The sequence below is a fragment of the Pelophylax lessonae genome, assembly GCF_965119305.1.
Source record: "Pelophylax lessonae genome assembly, chromosome: 4".
Taxonomy (NCBI): Eukaryota; Metazoa; Chordata; class Amphibia; order Anura; family Ranidae; genus Pelophylax; species Pelophylax lessonae.
This window is the reverse complement of record NC_138771.1, coordinates 63,699,190-63,715,940: the sequence shown is the minus strand read 5'-3', so window position 1 is coordinate 63,715,940 and position 16,751 is coordinate 63,699,190. Positions and strand designations below refer to the sequence as shown.

At 43.7% G+C, this 16,751-nt stretch overlaps 2 pseudogenes across 2 annotated transcripts in view; both read left to right on the top strand.

Annotated features, from left to right (window-relative positions):
- Window positions 1–15,323, top strand: part of LOC309552509 (DNA polymerase subunit gamma-2, mitochondrial-like) — an 87,500-nt pseudogene extending 72,177 nt beyond the window's left edge. The window contains exon 8 of the transcript in view: window positions 15,258–15,323. The product of the transcript in view is annotated as a DNA polymerase subunit gamma-2, mitochondrial-like (transcript). The remainder of the gene's footprint in view (window positions 1–15,257) is intronic.
- A 23-nt stretch (window positions 15,324–15,346) lies between these two features.
- The window catches only part of LOC309552508 (DNA polymerase subunit gamma-2, mitochondrial-like), a 66,292-nt pseudogene continuing 64,887 nt past the window's right edge, over window positions 15,347–16,751 (top strand). The window contains exon 1 of the transcript in view: window positions 15,347–15,895. The product of the transcript in view is annotated as a DNA polymerase subunit gamma-2, mitochondrial-like (transcript). The remainder of the gene's footprint in view (window positions 15,896–16,751) is intronic.

Here is a 16,751-nt window from a genome sequence, read left to right as displayed (position 1 = left end):
CTATACTGTAGCCGCATGCTTTCTCCTGGGCTCAGGCAGACAGACACAGAGCCACTTTCCTACTACAAGCAAATCTCTGAAAGTACCTATCTATTACTGTATACTGTCACTGTGTAGATAGATAGATAGATAGATAGATAGATAGATAGATAGATAGATAGATAGATAGATAGATAGATAGATAGATAGATAGATAGATAGATAGATAGATAGATAGATAGATAGAAAAATAGAGATAGATAGATAGATAGATAGATAGATAGATAGATAGATAGATAGATAGATAGATAGATAGATAGATAGATAGATAGATAGATAGATAGATAGATAGATAGATCGATAGATCGATAGATAGATAGATAGTCCCTGAAATCACTTTTTACGGCGTTCCACCTTTCTCTAACTTTGTCGTTAGTACCAATATGTACCATGACAGCTGGGTCCTCCCCAGCGCCATCCAACAATCTGTCCATGCTGTCTACAATGTCCCAAACTCGAGAGCCCGGTAAACAACATACTGTTCGGCGAGAACGATCTTTGTGACAGATTGCCCTCTCTGTTCCTCTAATAATAGAATCCCCTACCACAAGTATCTGCCTATTCTTTCCTGTATCCTTGCCCCCATCTTCACTGGAGGAGTTATTCCCAAGGTTCCTCTGGTATTTTGGTGGAGCCTCAACTTGAATTTCTTCCAGCTTTTTGGTCATCTTCTCTCCCAATAGAGCAGCACCCTGCTCATTTAAGTGCAGCCCATCTCTGGTATAGAGCCAGTAACGGTATGAAAAGTCAGCCCAGTTTTCCAGAAACCCAAATCCTTCCTCCCTGCACCAGTTCCTCAGCCACTTGTTAAGTGCACCAAGCTCTTGCTGTCTCTCTGGTGTGGCTCCAGGTATGGGCAGAATTTCTGAAAATACTGCCTTGGAGGTCCTTTTCTTCAGTATAGTCCCTAAGTCTCTGAAATCATTTTGTAGGGCGGTCCATCTTCCTCTAACTTTGTCGTTAGTACCAATATGTACCATGACAGCTGGGTCCTCCCCAGCCCCATCCAACAATCTGTCCATGCAATCCACAATGTCCTGAACATGAGCGCCTGTTAAAAATCATACTGTTCGGCGAAAACGATCTTTGTGACACGGTGATAACGATCTTTGTGACGGTTTGCCCTCTCTATCCTTCTAATGATTTCGTCCCGCATCTGCCGATCCTTTCTTGTAACCGTGGCTCCGATTTCACTGAAGAAGATGTTCCCCTGGCATTTTAGTGGAGTCTCAACATGAACATCACATTCTGGTGGAGTCGCAATGTGAATGTCGCATGCAGGTGAAGTCGCAATGTGAACATCACATTGTGGTAGAGTTTCGATGGGAATGTCACATTCTGCCGGAGTCTCATTGGGAATGTCGCATTCTGCCGGAGTCTCATTGGGAATGTCACATTTTGCTGGAGTCTCATTGGGAATGTCGCATTTTGCTGGAGTCTCATTGGGAATGTTGCATTCAGCTGGAGTCTCATTGGGAATATCGCATTCTGCTAGGGTCTCAACGGGATCCTCACATACTGTTGAAGACCTAGTGGGAACGTCACAATCTGCTGGAGTGTTAGCGGAAACGTCACAATCTGCTGTAGTCTTAGCCGGAACGTCACATTCTGCCAGTGTCTCGGCAGGAATGTTACATTGTGGAGAATTCTCAACGTGAACAACACATTTTGGCGAATTCAACATTTTTTCCAACTTTTTGGCCATTTTCTTTCCTAACAGAGTTGCACCCTGCTCGTTTAAGTGAAATCCGTCCCTGCTGTAGAGCAGGTAATTAATTGAAAAGTCAGTCCAGTTCTCCATGAAGCCAAAACCCTCCTTCTTGCACCAGTTCTTCAGCCACCTGTTAAGCCCCATAACCTCCTGCTGTCTCTTTGTTGTGGCTCGAGGTACAGGCAGTATTTCTGAAAATACTACCTTGGAGGTCCTTTTCTTCAATATAGCCCCTAAGGCCCTGAAATCATTTTGTAGAATGCTCCATCTTCTTCTGATGTTGTCGTTGGTGCCAATATGTACCATGACAGCTGGGTCCTCCCCAGCCTCATCCAACAATTTGTCCATCTGTTCTGCAATGTCCCGAACCCGTACATTCGGGAAAAAACATACTGTTCGTTGATCACAGTCTTTCTGACAGATTGCTCTCTCTATCCCTTTAATAACTGAATCCCCTACCACCAGTATCTGCCTCTCTATTTTTGTAAGCTTGCTCCCATCTTCACTGGAGGAGGTGATCCCATGGCTCCCCTGGTATTTTGGTGCATTCTCAACATGAACGTCACATTGTGCTGTAGTCTCAACATGAACATCACATTGTGCTACAGTCTTAACATGAACATCACATTCTGGTGGTGTTTCAAAGGGAATGTCACATTCTGGTAAAATCTCAATGTGAATGTGACATTCTGGTGGATTCTTTTCGTGAACCTCATATTCAGGAGAAGTCTCAGTGTGAACCTCACATTCTGGAGGTGTCTCAGTGTAAATGTCACATTGTTTTGGAGCTTCAATGTGAACATCACATTCTTCCGGAGAGTCAGCGAGAACATCACATTCTTCCGAAGTATATGAGGGAACATCACATTCTGTTGGAGTCTCAGCGGGAGCATCACATTCTGGAGGAGACTCATTGTGATGATGAAATTCGGGAGACGTCTCATTGTGAACATCACATTCTGGAGGAGTACCATTGTGAACTTCACATTCTGGAGCACTCTCAATGTCAACGTCATATTGTGATGAAGTTTCAACATAAACGTCTCTTTCTACTGTAGTCTCAACGTGAACGTAACATTCTGGTGATGTCACAACAGGAATGTCACATTCAGCCTGAGTCTCAGTAGGACTATCACATTCTTCCTGAGTCTCAGCAGGAACATCACATTCTGGAGGAGACTCATTGTGATGATGAATTTCTGGAGAGGTCTTAATGTGAAAGTCACATTCTTGATTAGTCTCATTGTGAACATCACATTCTGGAGGAGTACCATTGTGAATGTCACATTCTAGAGCAGTCTCAATGTGAACTTCATATTGTGATGAAGTTTCAACATGAACGTCTCTTTCTTCTGCAGTCTCATGGGGAACGTCACATTCTGGTGATGTCACAACAGGAATGTCACATTCTTCTGGAGTCCTAATGTGTACATCACATTTTGGTTGGCCCTCAATGTGGATGTCACGTTGTTGCTCACTGGGGAAGGCCTGCTGCGTGGAATCCGTCTGCAATAAAATTCTGCCTTCATCTGCAATAGAAAAGAAGAATTAGATTTAGCACCTTCATCTACATTTCATATATATTTTCTTCATAAAACATCAGATTATACAGAGAAAAATTCAGTGCAAGGAACCTATAAATAAACACAACATGACAGGGACACAGGGATCACTACTGTTGGCCTTCGTATAAAAATTCTGGTTGCCTGGCAGTTATGCCAATCCACTAAATTTCAATGACTCAGGAAGCTGGTAACAAGCATTTTTAGTGGTGTGATGATGCGCTTTCATGTTTAAATGAGTGGGTGCGTCACAAAAGAAGTTGCAACAGGAGGTATTGGTGTCACTTGCTTGGCTTTGCATTGTGGTAGGGGCTTGTGAATCATCAGACCAGCTAAGCAGATGCTTTAAGTGTCAGTTTTGCCCAGAAAGCTTGTCATTTCTCAGCCCTGAGATCAGACAGGAGAGGGGTTACTCGCTATGGGGGTCATACACCAGCCTGGCACCAGCTGATAGGTTTGCATTGGCCGGGAGAGAAAACAAGTGACTAATGTATTCGGAATAGTAATGTATGGTTTCCTATATTCTTATCATTGTTTTATAGATATTCATGCTGTTCCTTCAATTGCTATATATTAGTTATGCTTAACCCCCCTTTGACAGAATCTTTACCCCAGTAGGGGGAGGGCAGGAGGGACCAGCCAATCACAGGACTGATTCTGTCATATGAGGGGCGTTTTATGAAATCGGTGGGCCTGTGTGCAAAATCATAAGTTGAGCTCGGCTGCTTAATTAAAAATAAAAAAAGTGTTTTTTTTTCTTTTTTTCTGTTAAAAAAATAAAAAAAGTGGTGTACTTAGTGTGGCACAGTGAAGAGTAAGCATGGCGTTCATTGTGCCAGGGGTGGTGCTAGGATTGTAAGAGACCTGGGGTACCTTTGGGCACACCAAGTAGAAGAATAATGCGGTTCACGTAGCAGGCCGTGGTGAACAGTGGGTGTGGCCAAATTATGTTAACCACTTTACCACCGGAGGATTTTGCTGTCTTACGCCTGATCGACTTTTTGCGATTCGGCGCTGTGCGAATTTAACTGACAATTGCGCGGTCGTGCGATGCCGTACCCAAACTAAATGTACGTCCTTTTTTTCTTACAAACAGAGCTTTCTTTTGGTGGTATATGATCACCTGTGCGATTTTTACTTTTTGCACTATAAACAAAAAAAGAGCATAAATTTTGAAAAAATAACAATATTTTTCAAATTTTTTTATATGAAATTCCCACCCAAAAAAATGTAAAAATCAAATTTTTTAAAAATTTTTGGTCAATTTGTTTTCTGCTACCTATGTTTGGTAAAAAAAAATCACAATAAGCGTATTTTGATTGGTTTGCGCAAAAGTTATTGTGTTTACTAACTAAGGGAAAGATTTCTGTCATTTTTGGTGTTTTTTTTTTTAACGAGTAATGGCGGCGATCTGTGATTTTTTTTTTTGCGGGACTGCGACATTGCGGCAGACAGATCGGACCCTTGACTGACATTTTTGACACTTTTGGGGGTACCAGTGACATTACTGCAGTAATCAGTGCTATATATATGCACTGTTACTGTAAAAATGACACTGGCAGGGAAGGGGTTAACTGTATTGGAGAGGGAGGGGTTAGGTGTGTCCTAGGGGTGTGTTTCTAACTGTGATGGGACATGGCTACTAGTGTAAAAACAGAGATCAACGGATTACCCTCAGCTTCTTTAGCAAGGCAGTGGTCGTCTTGGAGGTGTGTTTGGGGTCGTTATGTTGGAATATTGCCCTGTGGCCCAGTCTCTGAAGGGAGGGGATCATACTCTGCTTCAGTATGTCACAGCACATGTTGGCATTCATGGTTCCCTCAATGAACTGTAGCTCCCCAGTGTCGGCAGCACTCATGCAGCCCCAGACCATGACACTCCCACCATCACCACCATGCTTGGCTGTAGGCAAGACACACTTGTCTTTGTACTCCTCACCTTGTTGCCGCCGGCGCCACACACTCTTGACACTATCTGAACCAAATAAGTTTATCTTGGTCTCATCTCATCAGGCCACAGGACATGGTTCCAGTAATCCATGTCCTTAGTCTGATTGTCCTCAGCAAACTGTTTGCGGGCTTTCTTCTGCATCATCTTTAGAAGAGGCTTCCTTCTGGGACGACAGCCACGCAGACCAATTTGATGCAGTGTGTGGTGTATGGTCTGAGCACTGACAGCCTGACCCCCCACCTCTTCAACTTTTGTAGGAATGCTGGCCGCACGTATACATCTATTTCCCAAAGACAACCTCTGGATATGACACTGAGCATGTGCATTCAACTTTTTTGGTCGACCAAAGCGAGGCCTGTTCTGAGTGGAACCTGCTAAGCTACTATATGGTCTTGGTCACTGTGCTGCAGCTCAGTTTCAGGGTCTTGGCCAATCTTCTTATAGCCTAGGCCAGCCGTCAGTAAATGGTAGTCCGCGGTCAAAGAACGGACTGCACGATGCTTCCACCTGGACTGTCAGGCCGCCACTATAAGCAGTCCTTGGTTTGCTGGGACCTCACGTGTCCAAGCAACCAGTGACGTCCCGTGTATGCACCCCACCCCACTCCTTCTTTCTACCGCTCCCGACTCACTCCCAGTCAGGCCGTGAGTTGGGGCTAGATGTCAAGTGCACGCCTGCCCCCCTGCTGTTTGCGGCTCTTGGCTCTCGCATTTTCTGCCCCCAAAGGTATGTGAGTCACATTTTTAAGGGGGTTGCTTATTTTATCAAGTGCAGACTGATGGGCATATTTTATGATAAGGGACATGCTGATGGGCACATTTTATGTTAAGAGCAACGCTGATGGACACGTTTTGTTTTGCCCAACAGAGTGCCCCCTAACATAAATTGTGCCCATCAGCGTGCCCCTATTTTATGTTAAGGGTCACGCTGATGGGCAAATTTTATGCTAACGGTTACACTGATGGGCATAATTAATGCTAAGGGTCATGGTGATGGGCACATTTTATGTTAAGGGTCATGCTGATGGACACGTTTTGTTTTCCCCATCTTTCTGAGTCCTAGCACAGACTTGAGATTCGGATCTTGGCCCAAAGAAAATTTTAGAAGCCGGACCTCCTTGAATGTTAATTCATTACCCCTAGCCTAGGCCATCTTTATGTAGAGCAACAATTCTTTTTTTCAGATCCTCAGAGAGTTCTTTGCCATGAGGTGCCATGTTGAACTTCCAGTGACCAGTATGTGTGAGTGAGAGCGATAACACCAAACTTAACACACCTGCTCCCCATTCACACCTGAGTATCACTAACGAGTCACATGATACCGGGGAGGGAAAATGGCTAATTGGGCCCAATTTGGACATTTTCACTTAGGGATGTACTGACTTTTGTTGCCAGTGGTTTAGACATTAATGTGTGTTGAGTTATTTTGAGGGGACAGCAAATTTACACTGTTATACAAACTGTACACTCACTACTTTACATTGTAGCAAAGTGTCATTTCTTCAGTGTTGTCACATGAAAAGATAGAATAAAATATTTACACAAATGTGAGGGGTGTACTTACTTTTGTGAGATACTGTATAAACCTCAGCACAATTATTTAAAAAATAAAATAAAACTCTTCCATTGTGTCTGATTTTGTGTACATTGAAAATAAATGGAGAGCTAACACTTCATCTGAGCCGACCATAAAGGATTATTTCACCTTTTAGCTAAGAATAATATATGGCAATTTTTTAGCAGGTAAGAAATCGTACATTTACTTTTTTGTTTTAGGATCCTGTAAAGCATTGCACTGAGATTAGCAGATCCCGGGTACCATGCCGCTCTCCTTCACACTGGCAGTTAAAAAAAAAAAAAAAAAAATCGGTTGGCAGCTAACAGGTGAGGAGAGAGAGTTGGGGGGGAGGGGAGACTTAGCCCCCTGTATACAGCTCCAAGATTTACAGTTTGTTTCTCTTGATCCCTATAATCCTATCTATCGATCCCTATATCCCTCACAATCCCTATACATGTGTACATATGGGGGGAGGGGTGACCTGTCATCAATGGGGTGGAAGGATCCAATGAAAGGGTGTCGGTTATTTTATATCTATTAATATCCACAACACTTACCAATCCCAGTGTCGGTATTTCGGGGAGGTCCATTGGCTTCACGGCCGAGACCAATACATCTGAGAACGGCTCTGGCGCAGCCGCGCACAAAAGCCCGAGCCCTCTTCATTTTGGGGGGCTTCTTGGTTGGGGTATCTGCAGGATGGTCACTGATACCTTCTTCCATAGCTGCTCTTCCTATGGGGGGTTTCTCTTTGGTGTTTTTCAGAGAAAAAAGCTGTTTACATTTAAATTGGTTCATTATTAAGAATAATGAAACACGCTTTAAACGTACAACAATGAAATCGCAATGAAATTGAATTCAAATGAAATCAAATCCAATGAAATCGCAAGAAATATCTCAGCAGAGATAAAGACAGGTCTTCACTGGTCAGCGTCAACACTTGTCTCAGTGATTTCCCGCTCCTGCGGCTCCTTATATAGGCTATGGCTCCTCCCACTGGTCATGTGACTTTTTTGTTTTTAAATCTCACGTTGACTCAGCAAAAAAAATAACTGACGATTTATCTTAAAGGAGCCTCGTCCTTGTTTGTGAGCTGTGTGAATTCAGGCTGTAGGCTCAGTATACGGATCTAATAGGGATACGGCTCCTGTAATAACATGTTTTTCTGGAAGTGACCGTTATTTTCACTGACATTTAACCCTTACAGTCCCATGGCTGAAATAAAGATCTGTATTCCTATGATAAGACGGTGAATGGAGTCTTATAAATCCTCCCAGAGATCAAATCTTCCCATTTATTTCATCATTCTTACAAAACAATTATTTTTCCACTTTTTAACCCTTTACCTGCCAAACCATTTTTTTCCCTTTCAGCTTTTAACCCTTTCACTACCAAGTTATATATTCCATTGTTTTTAACAATTTAACATTAAAACCAATGTCCCCCCCCTTTCATTTATTAACCCTTTCACTGCCAAACCAAATAACCCCCTCCACACACACTTTAACCCTTTCACTGCCAAACCTTTTTTTTTTTGTTAAAATATAAATAAAGGAAAACATTTTTATTTTTAGTTTTGGATGGAGTGGAGAGGGATTAGAACACCTGTTAGGTTTTTATCGCTGTGTGTGCCCCCTTTAGGGATATTCACCCTCTTTGTGTTTCATGTTTACCATTACCACCAAAAGTGAAAGAAAATTCCAATATTTGGGTTGTCACCAGAAGCAGAATTAGAGGGAATTCTTCCAATGGGGACACTAGTTCTGGTGACACCCTGGGATTATGTCACATGGGAGGATTTCTCTAACTTCCGTTTTTGTCTATGGGACAGGAAGTGAAGGGAAATCTCCCCAACTGGGACAGAGACGGCAAAGAAAACCTGACAGAGGTTCTATCCCTCCCTTACTGTATTCTAAATGGGGAAAAATGTGTCTTTAGTTCTATTTTAACTTGTATGTGGGGGGAGTCTGAAAAACGGTGCAGAATATTACACATGGGGCTCAGCGGGGGTGTAGTGTCTGCAGACACGAGCAACTGCTACTTTCAGAGAGGGGGAGGGGAGAGCACTCAGTCATTTTAACCCTTTTACTGTTGGAAATTTATTTATGTATTTTCATTTTTCCAATGTGCTAATTGCTCATTTCTGCCTTCAAAGCATTCCATAGTTTGTGAAGTGAGGAAGGCCCCGCCCAGTCACACCTCTGATTTATTTTATTCTTTATTTTACACGGTCCCTTTCATTTTTGTCACTTTTATTCCTATTACAAGGCATGTAGACGTCCTTGGTAATAGAATATAAGCAGTGGCGGCTGGTGCCGTGGGGGCGCAGGGGCGCCGCCCCCCTATCCATGCTTCCGACCCCCTAATCTACATGCGGGCGCCGGATGCATGGACTTCAATGGGGCTTTTTTTTTTTTTTTTTTTCTTTAGCCATGTGATTAGAGCCAGAGGCTCTAATAGGCTAAAAAAAAGGGTGGGCTCAGGGCGCAGAACACTGCGCCCTGAGCCCACCCAGTTGTGTGACAATAGCAAATGAAAATTCGCTATTGTCACACGGATCCTCCTCCTCCTTGCCAATCGGGAAGCGGAACTTGAGACCCGTTTCCGGATTGGCCAAAAGGAGAAGCCATGGAATTGGGCATTGGGGAGGAGGGACGAGACGCAGAAAACAGGAGGAAGAAGCCGAAGCCGCTGCCTGCTGCTGCAGATATCCAGGCAGGGAGAGTGAGCGGGGGAGATCCTGCCTGTCCTCTGTCCTGTTTCCTGTCCCCTATCCTGCTAAGGTCCTGGGGGGGGGGGGTATGGTGCGCGGCCTGGTGTGGTCCGCGGGGGCCGCCCCACGGGTGCTCCATGGGCCATATAAGGATAAGGAAGACCGGTCCTCTTTTTGGAGAGATGTAGGGTCTGAAAGACCCCAAATCTCTTCTTTACCTTTAACCACTTCCCCCAAATGTACGCCCCGTACGTCCTCGGGTGTCATTGGTAATACCGGGATGGTGGGGGCACCTACAGGCATCATCTCCGTATCATTGTTTGAAGCCAGCAAATTCTCTACAAGGCAGAAGTGATCTGAGGGGCCAATTAGCTACTCGATCATCGATCACTTCTGCGGGTTGCTGAAGGAGGTTCCACCCCCCTCCCCCATCTCTCCAGTCCCATAGAAGAGGCCGGGAGTGATGCGGCCGGCGGCGATGGCTGCCCTGTACAGAGAGAGAGGAACTGACGTTGTCCCCATCTCTATGTAACCCTGGAAACAGTTGTTTACCTTTGTTTACCTGTCCATCAGTGACCAGAGAAGCAGCCGATTGGACCAATCTCAGTCTGATTGGCTGCATGGGGGGGCCATAGGAGAGATTTGGGGTCTAATAGATCCCAAGTCTCTCCATAAAGAATACAGGACATGTCACGGCCCATGCTGTCACAAGAGATGCTGTTCATCCCTTGTGATACAAATAAAGTTATTACCAAAAAATAAAACAAAAAAATGGTATATATATATTTTTTAAATAAAATAAATAATAAATTATAAAAAAATAATTAAAGCGCCCCCGTCCCACTCTGCTTATGCAAATTGGAATGGATACGTTACTCCCGCACACATATATAAATGGTGATCGCACCACACATCTGAGGTATTGTCGCGAACGTCAAAGCAAGAGCGATAATTCTATCACCAGACCTCCTGTGCCACTCTAAACTGGTAACCTGTAAAGGTATTTAAAGCATCGCCTATGGAGAATTTTAAGGTCCGTGGTTTGCCGCCATTTCACAGGCAGACGCAATTTTAAAGCGGGAATTGTTAGGTATCTTTTTACTCGGTGTAACATTATCTTTCACAGTATGCAAATAATTGGGCTAACTTTGCGGTTTTATTTATTTTTTTATTCTTGAAAGTGTTTTTTTTTCCAAAAAAACGCTGCGCAAATACCGTGTGACAACAAAAATTGCAACACCCATCATTTTATTCTGTAGGGTCTCTGCTAATAATTTTTGCTAGTAATTTTCTAGCACAAAAAGTAGATTTTTACATGCAGGAGCGAAGTGTCAGAATAGGATTGGAAAGGAGGGGGTTAAAAGCAAATGATAACAAAAAAATTATTTTTTCGCTTTAAAGGAAAAAAAATGTATTTACTTACAGCCTGGACTGGAAGTCACGTCATGACTTCGCTCTGGTCCTCCTCTCTGTACTAATGACACTGGCAGGGAAGGGCTAACCTAGGGGTGACCAAAGGGTTAAATGTGAACCTAGGGGAGTGTTTTCTAGCTGTACAGGGGAGGGACTTCTGGAATCAACACAGAGACCTGTGATTCTATATAGAAGGATCACAGGCGCTCTGTGATCATTCCAGAGAGAAGAACGGTCAGCTGTGTTTACAACATCCGACCGTCCTCTCTCAGCGGGGATCGATCGCGGGTGCCGGTCCTGTGATTTGGCACCCCCGCTTCCTAATGGGGAAAGCACGCTCCTGCGAACCGACGTACTCAAACGTCGGTTCTTGCAGTCGAGCCAGCCTGCCGCAGTATATCTGTAAGTGGTTAACCCCTTAATCGCCCCTGGGTTAACCCTTTCCCTGCCAGTGTCATTATTACAGTGACAGTGCATATTTTTAGCACTGATTACTGTAGTAATGTCACTGGTCCCCCCCAAAAGTGTCAAAAATGTCAGTTAGGGGTCCGACCCGTCCGCCGCAATGTCGCAGTCCCGCAAAAAATCGCAGATCGCCGCCATTACTAGTAAAAAAAAAAAATGATGACATGAATCTTTCCCGTAGTTTGTAGACGCGATTAACTTTTGCACAAACCAATCAAAATACGCTTATTCTGTTTTTTTTTTTTTTTACCAATAATATGTAGCAGAATACAAATTGGCCTAAAATTATGAAAAAAATTAGATTTTACATTTTTTTTTATTATTGGGAATGTTATGTAGCAGAAAGTGAAAATATATATATATCTATATATATATATAGATATATATATATATCTATATATATATATAGATATATATATATATATATATATATATATATAGATATATCTATATATATAGATATATATATCTATATATATATAGATATATATTTTTTTTTTTTTTCTTTTTCTAGAATTGTCGCTTTTTTTGTTTAAAGCGCAAAAAATAAAAATCGCAGAGGTGATGAAATACCACCAAAAGAAAGCTCTATTTGTGGGGAAAAAAAGGACGTCAATTTTATTTGGGTACAGCGTCGCACGACCGCGCAATTTTCCATTAACCACTTGCCGTCCGCTGCCCGACTATATACGGCGGCGGTCAGCCCCTCCCAGGCAAAGTGACGTACCGGTATGTCACTAGCCTGGGAGCGAATAGGGGGCGAGCGCGCGCCGCCGGAGGCACGCTCCCGTCCCCGCTCGTACCCGAAGAAGCCGGCGCGTTTGACCGGTGGACCCGATGTCCGCCAGTCACTCGCGATCGTCGGGTAGAGAGGGAGAAAGTCGCCTGTCACTTTCCCCTGTGTAAAAGCACAGATCACTCGGTCCTGCTATGTAGGACCGTTGATCTGTGCTGTTACACACACAGCCACATCCAATCACAGTAAGAAACACGCCCCTAGGGACACACTTGACCCCTCCCTCTCCAATAAAGTTAACCCCCTTCCCTGCCAGTGTCATTTTACAGTAACAGTGCATATTTTATAGCACTGATTACTGTAGTAATGTCACTGGTACCCCCAAAAGTGTCAAAAATGTCAGTCAAGGGTCTGATCTGTCCGCCGCAATGTCGCAGTCCCACAAAAAAATCGCAGATCGCCGCCATTACTTGTTTAAAAAAAAAAAAACAATAAAAATGATAAAAATCTTTCCCTTAGTTAGTAAACGCAATAACTTTTGCGCAAACCAATCAAAGTACACTTTTTGCGTTTTTTTTTAACAAACATAGGTAGCAGAAAACAAATTGGCCTAAAATGTTAAAAAAATTTGATTTTTACATTTTTTTGGGGGGGAATTTCATATAAAAAATGTGAAAAATATTGTTATTTTTTCAAAATTGTCGCTGTTTTTTTGTTTATAGCGCATGATCAAAAAATCGCACAGGTGATCAAATACCACCAAAGAAAGCTCTGTTTGTGGGAAAAAAAGGATGCCAAATTCATTTAGGTACAGCGTTGCACGACCACGCAATTGTCCATTAAAGTCACGCAGTGCCGAATCGCAAAATAAGCCCTGGTCAGGAAGGGGGTAAAATCTTCCGGGGGGCTTAAGTGGTTAAATTAACACAGTGTCGAATCGCAAAAAATGGCCAGGTCATTAAGGGGGGTAAATCCTTCCCGTCCAGAAGTGATTGTAGGGGAATTATACAAAAAAATGATTGGTTAAACCCACCAGTGCTTTTTATAAACAGCTATATATAGATCAGACCATAATAAGGAGGAAGGAGGGACACCTTCCAAATCAGGGACAGGGGGGAGCTATGAATTTATCTGAAATCCCACATTGATGTGGTCTGGCCCTTTATAGGAACATTGTGTACAGTGTTAGAGATGGGACAAAGCTTCTCCTCCTTCACCAGGCTAATACAGCACATCAGAGACACCCCAATCCCCCAACTACAGCCCCAGCACACAGGAGTCACCAATACCGGAAGTCTGCAACTCACAACGAGACATTATACGCAGGATTTGCTCCATACAGAGGCTTGAGACGAAAGACAGGCGAAGCTTTGGAACAAAAGACACGCCTCCAGACATAGCTTTGGCCCGAAAGGCACGCCCCCAGACTGAGCTTTGGCCCGCAAGGCACGCCCCCAGACTGAGCTTTGGCCCGCAAGGCACGCCTCCAGACTGGGCTTTGAAACGCAAGGCACGCCTCTACCACCGGGTAGCGATGTGTTAGACGAAAGTCACGCCCCCTATTGCTGAGTCGTAAAACGAGCACGGTCACTTACGCAGGACACGCCCCTAGTGGGCAGGGAAGGAGGCGGGCGCCCTTTAGCGTGCTGTGCGGGGCGGTGGCACGTGGAGGAAGTACATTGTTGTAGGTTGGTGACAAATTCGATCTGTGTGTTGTATGTCACCCCCATATATTTATAACTTCATTGTATGTCACCCCCATATATATATATATATATATATATATATATATATATATATATAACTTCATTGTATGTCACCCCCATATATATATAACTTCATTGTATGTCACCCCCATATATATATATATATATAACTTCATTGTATGTCACCCCCATATATATATATATATATATCTTCATTGTATGTCACCCCCATATATATATATATATATATATATATATATATAACTTCATTGTATGTCACCCCCATATATATATAACTTCATTGTATGTCACCCCCATTTATATATATATATATATATATATATATATATATATATATATCTTCATTGTATGTCACCCCCATATATATATATATATATATATATATATATATATAACTTCATTGTATGTCGCCCCCATATATATATATATAACTTCATTGTATGTCACCCCCATATATACTGTGTATATATATATATATATATATATATATATATATACACCTACATTGTATGTCACCCCCTATACCGTCTCCATGTCCTCCTATATATAATACATTGTATCAGTGTGTACAGTATATCACCTCCTATACCGTGTACATGTACTCCTATATATAAATACATTGTATCAGTGTGTATGTCACCCCCCTATACCGTCTCTATGTCCTCCTATATATAATACATTGTATCAGTGTGTATATCACCCCCTATACCGTCTCCATGTCCTCCTATGTATAATACATTGTATCAACAGTAAATATCTCCTAAACATGTACTGTTTAGGAGATATTTACCTTACATGCATCCAGTGACGTCACTGGCGCATGCGCTCTGAAGGAACGGCCGATCTTGCCGTTCCTTCAGAGTCCAGTGCCGTGACTGTCGGCTCTCGCGCGCGTGCGCGGGAGTGACCTCACCGCGGCTCCGGCCAATCAGATGGCCGGATGCCGCGATCCCGGAAGACGGGCGACTGGACATGTCGCCCGTCATAGAGGTGAGTGGGCGGCACGGCGGGGGCTCGTTCTAAGGTAAGTATTGCATAATGAGCTAATATGCGATGCATACTAGCTCATTATGGCTTTCTCTTGCAGGGTGGAAAAAAAAAAAATGCACGGGTTTACAACCTCTTTAACCTGTCCCCATTGTATCCCTCATTGCCAGCCATGGCAATAGTACTCCGATTATAGACCAGCCTCCCTTACATCTCCTCCAGCCCCTGCTCCTGTAATCTGTCTGTATAATTGGGATGTTTCCTGGAATGTGGCATCCCCGGCGTTGTTCTTAGGTGTAGCGCACTGACAGCGCCTCCTATTTCGACACGAGCTGCCAATTAGTGCTATTTTTTAATGATTTCTGCATGTGAGAATGGCTTACCTCTGTATCTACAGAACAGGAGCAGGCAAGGATTTGCAGTAAAGTTTAGATCTCACCTGGCAGAGTTTTTCTTTTCCTGACTGCTGATTTGCTGCCATGAACAATGTCATTCTCACATTATCTTTCTGTACTATTCTCACAGAGCTATGTACCATCCCCCGGCGGAGGCCATATTGTGTCAGGTGACCACGATCCGCCATGTCTTGGTGTGCGGTGGGACTAGTCCAGGTCGGGCGGACAAGGAAGACATTTCCAGCGTCTCTATTACTGCAGTGCAGAAGGCTGGCGGCCGGACGGTGGGAGAGCAATGATCTTCTGCAGTTGTGCCGTCGAAGGTCTTCCTGTTGGGGGAGAAGATGACTCCGGCCTCTGTTCTAGGAGGACGTCATGGCCTGGGGCCCCTGGGAGCCCAAATGAAAAGGAACTTGGTAAAGGAATGGTGGGACGCCATGGTGCTGCACCGGGAACAGGTTCTGCCCATTGACTTTGTGTCACCTACCAGGAACATCCAACCCTTCACCAAGACCACCGCTGAAGACCCTCCCCAAAGCCCGTCTGGACCGCCTCCAAAACCAAAGTCTAACCCAGGAGGAGCTGGAAAAGATGGCCGGTCCTCGCCAAGACCCCCAAGAAAACAACGCTGTCCTTCAATGTAGATCCATCGTCATTAACGTCGCCACCACCTGACCTAAAAGATACAACAAAATCGCTCCATCCACCGCAAAGGCAAACCACCGAATGTCTGGCTTGCGGTTTGACTATATGGTAACAATGACACAAATAGAGATGGGCTGAACACCCCCGTTCGGGAATTCTGCCACAAACCCATTAAAGGCTATGGGGGCCGAACATGAGAAATCAAAAGTCCCCATTATGAAGGCTTATATGCAAGTAATTGGCCATGAAAAGGGTATGGGGGCTGGGTACTACCCTGGGGGACAAGTGTCAATGCAACATTTTTTCACAGGAGCAGTGATTTTAATAATGCTTAAAGTGCAACAATAAAAATGAAAAAGTGCCTGGGCGGGTGGGGTCCCCTTAGTCTGCCTGTAAAGTGGAGCATCTGTACCATGTATAGAACCTGCTGCAGCAAAACAGACATTTATCAACGAAAAAATTATATTTAAATCACACTTAAATTGATTTGCAAGTGCTGGCACCCGGCTATTTAAAAAAGAAAGAAGGAAACGGTGTGGGGTCCCCCCAGTACTTACCAGACCCTTATCCAAGCATGCATCCTCCTACAAGGGCCTCTTACACACAACCTTGGGCTGTGTTTGTGGGGGTCTGTGGGTAAGGGGCTTATCGAAATCTGGCAGCCCCCTTTTAACAAGGGGGCCCCCAGGTCCTATTCCCTCCCCCCTCCCATGGGAATGAGTAGGGTACCCCTACTCATTCACCAAAAAAGTGTCAAAATAAAAAACAGTAGACAGGTTTTTTTTTTTACAATTTCTTTTATTAAAAAGAAAACAACGCTGTCCTTCAATGTAGATCCATCGTCATTAACG